Source organism: Pieris napi, chromosome 1 (assembly GCF_905475465.1).
Source record: "Pieris napi chromosome 1, ilPieNapi1.2, whole genome shotgun sequence".
Classification (NCBI taxonomy): domain Eukaryota; kingdom Metazoa; phylum Arthropoda; class Insecta; order Lepidoptera; family Pieridae; genus Pieris; species Pieris napi.
This window is the reverse complement of record NC_062234.1, coordinates 5,069,134-5,082,804: the sequence shown is the minus strand read 5'-3', so window position 1 is coordinate 5,082,804 and position 13,671 is coordinate 5,069,134. Positions and strand designations below refer to the sequence as shown.

The window sequence follows — 13,671 nt, the reverse complement described above, 5'->3', positions numbered from 1 at the left end:
AAAACCAACGCCTTTTTGACACACGGGAGTCACACTTAGCGCTAAGTCGCGTTTCTTAATCACTACATAGTATAAAACAAAGTCGCTTTCTCTGTCCCTATTTCCCTTTGTATGCTTAAATCTTTGAAACTACACAACGGATTTTGATGCGGTTTTTTTTAATAGATAGAGTGGTTTATATGTATAATAACATCCATTAAATAGTGGAGAAGTACTGTTATTTTTGAGGTTTCTAATGTGATGTCGTAAATAATTACATTTTTTCCGCTTACATTGCAAACGCAGGCTGAACCCTACGAGTTTTATCAAAATAATGTACTAAGTATTGTACACATTGAAAAGGTCTACAGAAAAGTCCGTGATGGTATATGTCTATCTCTTATGGATAACCCACAATAACTTTTTTTTGTCATTTACTTTTTACGACAAATAATGGCTAATTTTCGAATCGATATTAACCAATACAGCATTAATCCTTAACCAATTAAATACCTTGAATACATTGTTCATTTAATATAGATCTATATGGCCCTTTACACCGTATGATTTAAGTGATTATTTTTCCGACCCTAATGTCGGCCAATAGAATTGCACCATTCGACGTCACGTGGTACAACCTACATGGTATTATACTGAAAATTTTTTGTGAAAATTTTCTCTGGTCGTTGCTTCAAGAAAAGTATTAAGTAGTTGTTTTATTCATTATGAAATTCTTATTTGTTAACTGTACATTTCGTCTCATGGTGCAATTCTATTGGCCGACATTTGGGTCGGAAAAATAATCCCCCGAATACCACTCGAGCTTCAAAATTATCTGGTATTTCCCTCAAGGTTCGTTGCAAACAAATAGAGTCGTCATGACGACTGTCGTCGTCATGACAACTATATTAATTGTTTGCAACGAACCTATCGGGAAATACCCGATAATTTTGAAGCTCTTGTGGTATTACATATGAATATTTTCGAAGATATTACAGATTTAAAAATTGCGGGACGTAGCGTTTGCGGCGGTACCGGCCGGCCGCACAGTTTTTCTGTAGTGTATTTAGTATCAGCATTGCACCCGTGCGAAGCCGGGGCGGGTCGCTAGTATCACTATAAATCTAAATACTTATAATAGAATGAAAAGTTAGAACGGAATGAAAGTAAAACTTAAATTTAACACCTAAATTAATTCGACCATGTCAAATACTTATTATAACTTTGGTAATCAAAATTCTATGCAATTATGTGAATCGTTGTATTGAAACCTGTTAATAAACTTATTATTAGGTAGTGACCGAATGATAAAAACTCGTTTTAAAATATTGAAAATTTATACAAAATTAAAAAAACTGGTTATCATGCTTTCACTTCAATAGCCAAATGAGTGATAAAATTTTCAGCCTATTATTATATAGACGTACCCAGTTAAAATTATTTTCATAACATTTCATCGATCTTGTGAAAGAATCGCGTAATACATGAGTAATAATAATTTGCAACTGAAAGTTGTAAGAGCATTTTTGAGTCAGTGATGATTCAAACAAGGTCGTGTAAGAAAAATAACATTTAAATTTTGATAAAACGAAGCTACCTAATAAAACCCCAGAATGTAACTAATCTGTAATACATGTGTTTATAATTATAATAGTAGGTATTATTATTTTAATTATTATAATAAGTGTAGAGCAATAACATAAATTTCGTTTTTGTTCGTAATAAATACTTTCTTTCGATCTGCATTATATAAATGTGAGTATAACAACAACTTTGGCCATCAACCAAAGTATATACAAAAGGGAGTACTTTGTATGAACTCATACTGGTTAAGGACATTTTTGTGTGTCACAATTACGATGCAAAGCGCATCACTAAATATCCCAACAGAATACAATCTGCTTGCCAACGAGAAGTGACCTTCCAATTAATATATATTCTTCTTAAAATAGCTCATGTTAAATTAGTTGGTTATTTCATCAGAAAAATTAGAGGATATTACGTTTTAATATTACACAACATATCCTAGAGCTAGTTAGGTTAACGTCCGAAAGGAAATTCGTTGCTGGTTTAATAATTATATTTATAATTTTGTGGTAAGTAGGTCACGTGCTCATTAGTGTTTTAGGATTGAACTATTAGCAATGTATAAAGGCCGATTTACATTATCTTAGTGTTTAGGAGAGTGCTTTAGTACAACTTGAAAGGCAAGTTCTTTAGCGTAGCGTTTACTAAAGCAAGTAGCGTTTACATGTTTCAACTAAAGCACTATCCTAAAGCACTCTCCTAAACACTAAGATAATGTAAATCGGCCTTAATGAACAGTGTCATATCTAGTTCTGTGTTTTATATTAATTTACGTTTTGTATTGTTCTACACTCCTTTTTAGGAAAACCAGTGTCAAAAAGGATGAAGAAATGAGAAAAAATATGAATACTACACATTACACAACTTATTTCGATTTTGAACTTTGTCCACTATATGAAATAAATCAATATTTTACATCTAATATTTTACATATTTATGCAAATCCACTAGCCTTGGTTGAAGCAACGATCATGGTCAAGTGTTAGACGTCACTATATTTTGACAGTCATAAAATATATCGTAAGATATACAAATAAGACACAGAACATATTTCCTTAACATTTACAGCTGAACTGCGATCAAATTTGATAAGTTTGAAGTTAAGATATGTGACTTAATTTTATTGCCATCATAAATACAAATCATGGAACAAATAAATACAAATGTGATTTCTGACTTAGATATGTAAATAAATGACATGAAAATGGTATAAAACAAATGCAACAATTGTATTTGTCTTGATTATATTCAGTTGATGTTAATATAATTTGAGGCTTTCGTAATAAAGGGAATGTCGCCAATGGTATATGGAAAATAAATCGTTACAAATGCGCCAATGATTTGGTTAGGGCTATTATGTACTGATAGCAAAGGACATTGCAATGAGATTTATGTATATTTAAAACAAAATGTTCCCTCGGGATGTAGTATGGATCCAAAAAAATTAACATCTATAAAAACTCGTGATTATCTTTATACTTTAGACCAAAATACTTAATGCTAGATTTAACTACAATAAAATATAATAATAATAATACTATCGATACTTTTACATACAAAATTAAACAATAATTATTCACTATTTATTATTTCCAGATTTTTTTGCTGGATCATTGCGCAAGTCCTCTTAAATGCTACACATTTTTGTATTAAAAATACCTTAAAGACCTTGTACAAAATTTTAAACCTTAAGATTGCGCCGTTAATCATTTTTATACAGTGATGACTCAATAAACACATTACTTCGCGAATGCCTATAAGATTTACACAACAAAAACAATAAAAACAAATTACAGTGTATTTGTAATAAATCGATTTGATTACTGATTCCTTTTTAATTAAGAAAAATCTATAGTCAATGTAATTACCATAATATTATATAATAAGTTCGACTTTTTCATAGAACAATATATGGCACAATATCTTTAGTTCAAGCACTAAACGAACCTAATTTATGTATTTGTCATTCGAAGAAAGAGTGAACTATGGTGTCTATTTCGCTGATAGATTTTGCTCACACTAAGCAATGATTTTTTATATGTGGTGATACAATTTTATTTCTAAAAATCGTACTTATATCATGAACATTATGCGATATCAACCAAGGACTCTAGTTAAAAATGCCTATACAATCGTCATTTTTAACAAGAGTTCCCAGATTCAGTAACACATACTAACTAACTTATATACCTAACATTAACTGTTACTAAAACCGCTATTTAATTAATGGATTGCATGTCTACAGCGTGTAACAGCTCGTGTCGGAATTGATTTCACATTAATTTGCTGACCGTGCCATCTCCCGTTGGTCACTTTCGTTCATATTACGTAAAGCTCCGCTCGTCTGACGGGATTCCGAACGGTTGTGAAAATTATCCTTGGCAAATATAGGTGAAGTGATAGCGAAAACATCGATAAAAATTCTAAATAACTCTGACGAATTTGATGTTGTTATTCAACCTTGTTAATTTTATTGAATTTGTTGTATTTTAGTGGAATAGGTAGTACGGGCTGTAAACTAAATGTTAAGAAAGTCATTAGATTTTTATAATTTGAATGGTTATCTACGTTCGCACATCATTTTACTATTTGCAAACGTCTCGTCTCAATTGTTAAAGATTTGTTTAACCTTGATTTCTAAATATCACTATGTCCTACTGTTTACTGAGGTGTGCCCATTTTGTAGATTTCACCAATAAATAATAATTTGTTTAGCGGATATTAAATCAAGGATACATAATATACATATATTTTGACTAAACTATATTAATAAATTGCATATGATATGCTGCCTTCGTGGCTTAGTAGTGAACACAATTGTATTCGTAAGATCTGGGTTCTATTTCTGGTAAATTAATACCACTGATCTTAAGAAAATATTCAAGCAAATTTGTATCGTTTCAGAGTAACTTTGGACCGTCTTATTTCAAGATGAAACCCAAAATTAAACAATTATACATTTTCGTAAGTTTTAGTTGAAAGTGGTACGTTTTCGTAATTTATTAGTTTACAAACGCGTTCATAAATACGTGATAAGCATCGTGTGCACCGGACCGTGGCCATCTCGCTATTACACCAGGTACACACAGCTTAATAATTTCAGAATATTCACTTTATCTAAATATTGAAATATAATGCATCGGAACGAAACACAATAAGTCGCCTAAGTCTATTCGTCAAGCTAAATCTAAATTCAATGGATAGGACACAGCAGAGACCCGTATTTAAACCCTAAACAAATTGCCGCGCGTAACAGCATTTCCCAACTAAATTATTATATATGTTAAAAGATTAAAAAATATTTAATGGATTTTGCAACTCATTAAGCATAAAACGTACAAATTTCCTATTATATAAATTTGCCATTTGCTAATAACATTGCATAACATTAAATGTCAATAACTCACATGTTAATTAAAAGAACATATGTATATTAAATGAAAGTTTCTCTAAATCGCTCTAAATTTTGAAAATATATAATTTCTATTCCGTAACCTACAATATATGAATTAGATTAACTTGAAAAGATTTAATTATCATTGTGCAATACGTTACGTGATTTTTTTTTAGTTAATATAGTTTAAATTTAACCGTTCAAGCCTTTCTCTTTATTTCTCAGTGTTATTAAAGCGACTAATCAGTTTTCTTCTATAAAATTGATTATTTAACCTTTCCTTCCACCGTACTAATAGTTAACAGTTATTTAACTACTTAGTAAAGATTTCAATAAGTGTTCTGTGACTGCCCTTCACAACCTTTGATCAGTAGTGAACTAATCGCAGGTTTTGATATAATTATTTATTTATTTATTTTCTTATTAGCATTCCTACAGCTACTTATACAATATCTAAACAACACAAAAGCCAAAAACGGAATACACATTCAAACATAATGATAAAACACAGTTAACAAATATTACCTACACCTACAAAATAAATATTCATAAAAATTTGTAAGATGCATTGATCGTTATAATATATTCAATACAAAATAAAAAAAAAAAATTTTTTTAAAGCATTTATCAATTACATTAAAAATATATATTTATATACGACTATAGGTAATTAAATGGACGAAAGTAAAATTTTTTTAAAGAAAATTATTGTAGCTATTAAAGTTGCAATTTAAGAACTCCTCCGAGATTTCACTCAAAGTACTTAATATAATAAATCTCTTCCTAGACAACATGATCATTAAACGAAATGACAGTAGAAAGTGTTAAAGAGTTAATCGTTGTTAAGATATGTATGTTACATGTAAATGGATGTACTCAAAGCTACATTTATCAAACTATAAGGAGGGAAAACTATCATAACTATTAAAATAAAAATGAATATGTGGGTTTCAAACTTCAGCCGCTAAGCTATAAATACATCAATTATTTATTTGCAAAGTGTTACATTCACATTGACTACTTTAAAAAAACGCACATATTAATAAAATAAGCATGAAAATGTCATATAAATCATAGTGTCATGATAATAAGAACAATCTCGGGCAGTTGTCGATGAGTACCGGAACAAACTTGTGTCTGAAGTCGAAACTCTACTACGTGGAGTCTCAGACTGGGGCAGACTAAACCTAGTCCAATTTAACCCCAAGAAGACACAAGTTTGCGCGTTTTCCGCTAAAAAAACACCCTTTGTCGCCACTCCTCTTTTCGAAAACACTCTTCTTAAAGCCACAGCCAGCATTGGAATACTTGGCGTTGACATATCGAACGACGTTCAGTTTCGCGGTCACTTGGAGGGAAAGGCTAAATTAGCCTCCAAAAAGCTTGGTGTGCTCAGCAAGGCGAGGCGGTACTTCACTCCGGGCCACCGCATGCAACTATATAAAGCGCAAATTCGGCCCCACATGGAATACTGCTCTCACCTCTGGGCGGGGGCTCCCCAGTACCAGCTCCTTCCACTTGACCGTATACAACGCAGAGCGGTTCGAATCGTCGACGACCAATCCCTCTCCCAGCGGCTTGATCCTTTGGCGTTGCGTAGAGATGTGGGGTCACTCTGCATCTTCTACCGCATTTACCATGGAGAGTGTTCAGAGGAGTTGTTCGGATTAATACCTGCAGCTGAATTTCATCATCGGACGTCGAGACAGAATACGAAATTCCACCCGTATCACCTCGACGTCCGCCGTTCCACAACTGAGCGTTTTTCAAGGCAGTTTTTGCCGCGCACCACCACTATGTGGAACCAGCTGCCCACTGAGGTATTTCCGAACCAATTCGACTTAGGGTCCTTCAAGAAAAGAGCGTACCGATTCCTGAAAGACCGGCAACGCACTCGCGAGCCCTCTGGCATTGAGAGTGTCCATGGGCGGCGGTATCACTTAACATCAGGTGAGCCTCCTGCCCGTTTGTTTTATAAAAAAAAAAAAAAAAAAAACATATTTATAATTGTTGTCAAAACTTATGATCTAAAAACTCTCCCACATTGTAAAGGCACCTTTTTTTATTATTAATAATACTCCCTGCCATTGTGTCCAGGGACTTTTTCTATCTGTCAAATTTTTCCAAAAAAACAAGATACATTATATTAATTCCAATACACTAGTTAACGAATGGTGTATAACGCGTCTCGCGAAATACGCCCCGCCCCGTTACATTGGCTACATCGGTAATATTTTTATTTACAATATATCCCCTTCCCCTTGAAAGCATTACACGGCAGTGATCTGTAACTTCTGGAAAGGCGATTCTATAGTTCGATAGCCATGGCCTCACATTTTTTTTAAATACATCGTGGTGCTACATGCTAGCGCCCACATCCGTGTTGGTACCCTCGGTAGATACAGGCAATTTTGTAATAGATTTTTTTGCTTATATGCTTAAGAGTTCAACCTTTTTAAAAACGAGTAATGACCGAATACTAAATCCAGTTTATCTATTTCATTACGCTATTGGTCTATGTATAAATATTTCAAATAATTTTGTTTTTGTTAAACTAAAATGGCCAGCTTACCTAAGTTTATGTGTTCGATAACTTTTATGACCCAATAAGTTAAAGATTAATAACCGTGAAACTCAAAAACCAAATAAGTCATTTCAAAATAATACTTATCAGTATACTTATATAATTTATTATTATAAAACGCCAACGTAGTTACTTATACGATTAAATACATATCTACTTCTAAATATTCTTACTAAATTGACACTACATAACTTAAAGTCACACCCTTATACGTATCTTGCTGGACAAGTTACCACATTAAACATGCCAATAAATTGTCAAGGTATAAAATTCTAAATCCAAATTATCTTGGTCGTGAATCATCGATCTTAGACGAGCATCAATATATACCTCATTAATATACGTATAGTATTTTTATACAAAATTTTTTTGTTAACATTTACATAATTCACCGTGACATCAAGCGGATTTTGCTTGAGGTCAAGTTTCTTTAAGTTTAAGTTACAATTAGCATTTTAAGCAGTTTATAGCTAAATATTAAGATATACAGTAGAATCTCTATAACTTTCGATTTGTAGAGTCGAATATGAATAAAAATTCAACTTAAGTTTTGTAGTTTATATTTTTTACATATTAAAACGAATTACATATTAATGAAGTAAACTGTACGCTAAAAAAATATGAATGTATTCATTCATTGCACATGTACAAGACAAAAACATTGGATCAGAAGCCTCGAACCCGAACATACATTCTGGATTTTATTGTTATTATTCCGGGAAATTCCAAGTAAGACGTTATTATATTTTACTACTTTTACGAGTTGCGGAGTCTTCTTTTTGAAATTCGAGTTATAAAGTATATTTATGTACTGTCGATACTTCGTAGGGAAATGACATTTTGTTCGAGATACGAAGTCTACATAACTCGAGATACCGCGTAATGCGTATTCAGGAGTTCAACGGAAGGGAATGGCAATTTTTTCGACTTACTGAGGATTACAACAGATTCCACTTTATATTATTTTCAGGTAAATACAAAGGTATAGTGCACCCTTGCATATTTTCTAGCCAAAGAATAAGCCAATAGGAATAGTGGTAACGGGATTGCTTCTAGCAGTAAATAAAATATCATAAGAATATCTTTAAAAAATAAAACATAAATCAGCCATCTGTCCTATTGGTTACGAGACAAATAAAATGTTAATTGATCACATTATATAAACATATGTTTCTAATAATTGAATAAAATATCTTTGGTTTAATAAAATGTATAATTTATTATAAGCAGAATATTATAATAATATAATAAGACGAATTGTATGATTTCTTTTGCTTCTGAGTATCAAGTAGTATCAATAATTAAGTTAATTCTTTACACAGTTTTTTGTCATTAATTATGGCTATTATAAATCTGTTTTGATTCTGCGATGACAACTTTTTTCTCTATGCTGGAAGGTATTTTAGTACCTGTAGCACAATATATATTTAAATACATAAAACTAATGTTACGTGCGTTTATACCATTCATCCCATTTTAATATATAAAATTGATCAAAAGTCTAATTAGATCGCTTCGGTAGCATCAAATTGTATTCGTGAGTATTGAAATAAAAGAGGTCGATAACTCAGAGATACTACCGTTTAAGAATATTAATAAGCATATATACATACTTTCCATACTAATATTGTTACGACAGACAGACAGTGTGGTTCTATTTAAAGTCAAATTTTAAGTTTAATACTACTACTATAAAACTTACATGATTATGAAAAAAGCATTTGTAATTTCAAAGTTACTATTTTTGTTAATTTATATACTGATATCACAAACCAAAATAGTTTTTTTTGGGAATTATTAGTCATATATATGTTAGCTTATTATTTATTTATTTATTAACACTTAGTTGCAGAAACATAATACAATTGACAAAATTAAATGAAAAGGAGGGCGGCAACTGGCGGCCTTATCACTTTCGAGCGATCTCTTCCAGGCAACCACTATTAATTATGGTATCGTATGGTATGCATTGGTCATTAAGGTTGTTACAGTTAAGTGTGGATTATAAAATATTTTTTCAATTATAAAATTACATTTAATGAAAATATTAAACACGTAATGATGAAACACTCTTATTAGTTAGGGAGCCAAGTTTATTAAACAAAAAAACTAGAAAATGTGTCGTTTGGGAATCCAAAGAATTTATCTAATATATAATGTTCTGTATATGTCCATCTTCATGTTTGTATGTTAATTATAAGATACTTGAATTTATTTACATACTTTTACATTTTTCATAAGAGATGTATTTGTAATGTAGTTTCTTCCTAGTTTGTATGATTTTCTTTTCGCAATACAATAGAAATTAGATTTATATAGCTCTATTTGACTATTTTTTCAATAAAATTTACAGCTTTAAATCGTTGGTCGTGCTTAGCAAATCAAAATTAAATTTCCAAAAAGATAATCTTACCATAAAATTCCACAACAATATCACCAAGATGAAAATCACTCACAAATAAAATCACAGTTTTCTAAACATTCGATAAAGCGGATAGATTCGGACACTCAATTATAAACTATAATATTTTCGAAATAAGGTCGTTTTTCTCTTAGAAACTAAAGATGTGCCGCGACGCGTGTTCGCGGCTTCGTGTGCACGCTAACTTTGCGCGTACGCACCTGTTCTACCCACTATGGTTTAAGTGGGTGACATAGAATTCGGTATGTGGTACCATAAAAATATATTAATTCATAATACTTTTTCAAGTTTTAAATGTATAAGAAAATAAATTTCTGAAGTTCGAAAATATAATTTTTATTTGACTTATTGGAGTATTTTTGTAGACTTCGATAAATTATTATGTTCTACATTCGAAGCTTGACTTGGTAATACAGGTTACCGATATTAAAAAGCGATTCAGTCTCCTAATCACTGACGCGAGAAAGATTAACAATAGTATCAGTGAAATGACTTTTTATTTTCTCTATACGTTTAAAAAATAATTTTCACTAAACTTTCACTATCTTAAATGGTATTTAATCGTGACTCACAGATGAACGTCGAGACGTCACGCTATGGTTGTAGATATAATCATTAAAACTGACCTAGAAATATTTTGTATAAAATACGGAAAACGCAAAATGGGAAAATGCGCATAGTAATAACACGAACAAATAATAAGGGTTGGAAGGGTAATTTACGTACCGTACTGGGTGGTTAAACAATGCATCGGTTGGAGTACAGTACCAACGAACCATAAATAATTATTCTAGCTAATATGTATTGTCGTTGGACATCTAATTCGTAAGCTTTACGTCTCCATAACTTAATTAAATCAATATCTATGAAACAAATCGTTGGGTCCAGATTGTTTATACCTAAAGTTACCTTGTTCTATTACCTAAAGTTAGCCTTGCCAGTCGGCCATGATGGTATCATGGAACATGACTCCCCATAATACCAACCCTAGATATTTTCTAACATCAAACTTCTAGGTAACTATTTTCATTATAGAATCAAGAACTTAATTAAAAGGCAAAATTGTTAAGTAATTATTCTTACGGTCTCGCCAGCCTTCTTGGCTCGGGGCCTGGGTTTTGGTGTCCATAGGTGGTCTCAGCTATCACATGAACCGTCAGACAGTCCCGGTAAAAAAAAAGAAATATTTCATTTAACTAAAATAATAGCAAGTGATCCGTGATCGGGTTGCGGAGTTAAAGTTACGACGAAGTAACGGCACGTGCCATAATAGGTGTCTGACCGCTGGCCAGGTATATTGCGCTATCAATTATTATAGTACGAATTAATTGAATAATACAGTGTGTGTAAAATATATTTCACCGGGCTTAAACGCGTTTTTACAAGTCTACCAAGCATGATCACGTCGACTCCTGATCTTTATGTATTTTTATCATTTATAAGAAACTATTGGACCCCACAGACGTTGTCCTGCATGATATTTCAAGCTATTAGGATATTAAAGTATGAAAGTACCGACTGCAGCGCCACCTGCCGGGCTGATTTGTGAATCTAAACCATTCCAGATCCCCTTGAACACACACAAAAAATTTCATCAAAATCGGTCCAGTCGTTTGAGAGAAGTTCAGTGACATACACACTCACAGAAAAATTATATATATAAAGATTAGACAAGGTAGGTCGATCTTCAGTAACAGGGTTTAGTATGTATAACAGTAAGTATTACTGAGAAAGGAAACGCCCGCAAGTCGATAGTCATCACTTAGCTTCTTGCACGTCATGTCCCCCCGACGTTCTCTTCCTACATGGAAATAATAATAATAATGAAAGCCTTTATTCACTAACCAAATAAATACATTGGCATAATTTTAACGTTAGTTACGTTACGAATTTATCAATTTATTGACACTAGTTTACCTTATCCTTATTTTTGTGGTCGTCCATCTGTCACACCTCCGTATGTTCAACATACTCAGTTCCATGGCATATGTCATTAGATGTTGAGAGTGGAAATGCAGGCCTAAATATGAAAGATACAACAAAAACAAAATAATGACAAACACAGAAAATGAGATTATAATAATTACACAAGAAACGATTGAATAACTAGTCTGGCCATAAATACTGTTACATAAAAACTTTTCCTTTTTTCAACTTTTTAATTATTTTGAATTTGGAACATTTTTTAATTTACCTTTTTAATTTATTTTTACTTTTTATTATTTTAAAAACTTCTTTCAATTTTGGGCCATTTTACATATTTTTTCGTGTTCATTATCAAATTACAATATGGAATGGGGTGTTAAAGAAAATAGGATTGCAATTGTCGCCTTGCACAAAGTAGGTATGGAGCCGTCGGTCATATTCCATACATTTAAAAAGTTTGGTACCAGCCATATTATGTTCGTATATCGTACTATCAACAGATACAACAACACTTCGTCTATGGCCAAACTGATTAAAGGCCTGTATAAAAGCCAAAAGTGGCCTTTTCGAATAGAATATTTTTTGCTGAGACTTGAATAAATATTTTATTAATATTGCATTACGTCATTTAAAAAAAATGCATTTAGAATTTGTAACAGAACTTATGGCTGGACTAGGTATTTATTTTCTAGCAGCTTACTTCCTATTTTCTTTAATTTTGTTCTCCCATATTTCAAGTAAAAATATATGAGCGATTGCTACATGTCGATTTTGTTACGACTAAGAATATTTCCGAAAGGAAATTCTCACATATAATATGACAAAATAATGATATAAGTAGAACAAATCACATCGTTACGTATAAACAAGTGAATGTTAAGTCAAATATAACAGATTTCATTTGGCACCTACATCTTTGTATTTGTAAATTTTCTAACTTTTCATCTGTTTGCTGATGAAGGTGTTTTCCTTTTTATGAAATTAAAGTATCACATGACTATACCCATAAATAATAGTTTAGTTTTTATAGAATCACTGAAAGCATATCACGTACAAAGTTATAAATTTAAATTTCACAATTTATTTTATGTCAATTCAGTTTGGAAGGCAATACATATAATATTCAGTTGTATTCACACCGATATCGCCCGTACCTACGTAGTTCAGTTCAGAGTCGAGACGAGACTTTCTATACCCTAGTCAAAAATGTATTTCACAAACAGGAGTCTTTTCTTTAGCATAATATCCTTAATCGTACGTATATGGAAAATCATAATGTTATTTTTATGGCAGGCTGTTTTTAAGTCAAATTAAAGTAATAAACCATACCATATAACATTGCGACTATAACTTAAGATTTCAGACAAACAAAAAACGAGGAAATAAATATTATCTTTTCCTCTTTGGCCTTCGTATTGGCACGAATATTATAAGCAAAATGATTAATCAATTCATTTGAAGAATACAATTTTTAAAAATATAGTATACTTTGTGCATCACGTGATGTTGGTAGATACTTTGTGAATCGCGAATGAAGCCAGAAGCCTACACATTAACACTGTGTCAAGGTTTAAAGCTTTCCTCTAAACACTTATGTAGGCGACACAAGGAGAACAATATTTTGGCGTGTTCATACATAAAAATAAAATATGTTTATTATGAAACATAAGATACATGTATCACTTATTCCACGTCATTAAATTTGAATTTGTAGGCATCCCTACTAATCGGCAAAGAAGACAGAGGGTGTAGGCTGAGAGAAAAAGCCGGCGTAAAAAA

General features: G+C 31.8%; 1 protein-coding gene across 1 annotated transcript in view; it reads right to left on the bottom strand.

Annotated features, from left to right (window-relative positions):
• LOC125057970 overlaps positions 1 to 10,144 on the bottom strand; it is a 133,734-nt gene extending 123,590 nt beyond the window's left edge. Inside the window, exon 1 of the mRNA XM_047662061.1 lies at positions 9,958 to 10,144. The gene's annotated coding sequence lies outside the window, so the exon portion shown is untranslated. The remainder of the gene's footprint in view (positions 1 to 9,957) is intronic.
• Positions 10,145 to 13,671: the final 3,527 nt, after the last annotated feature.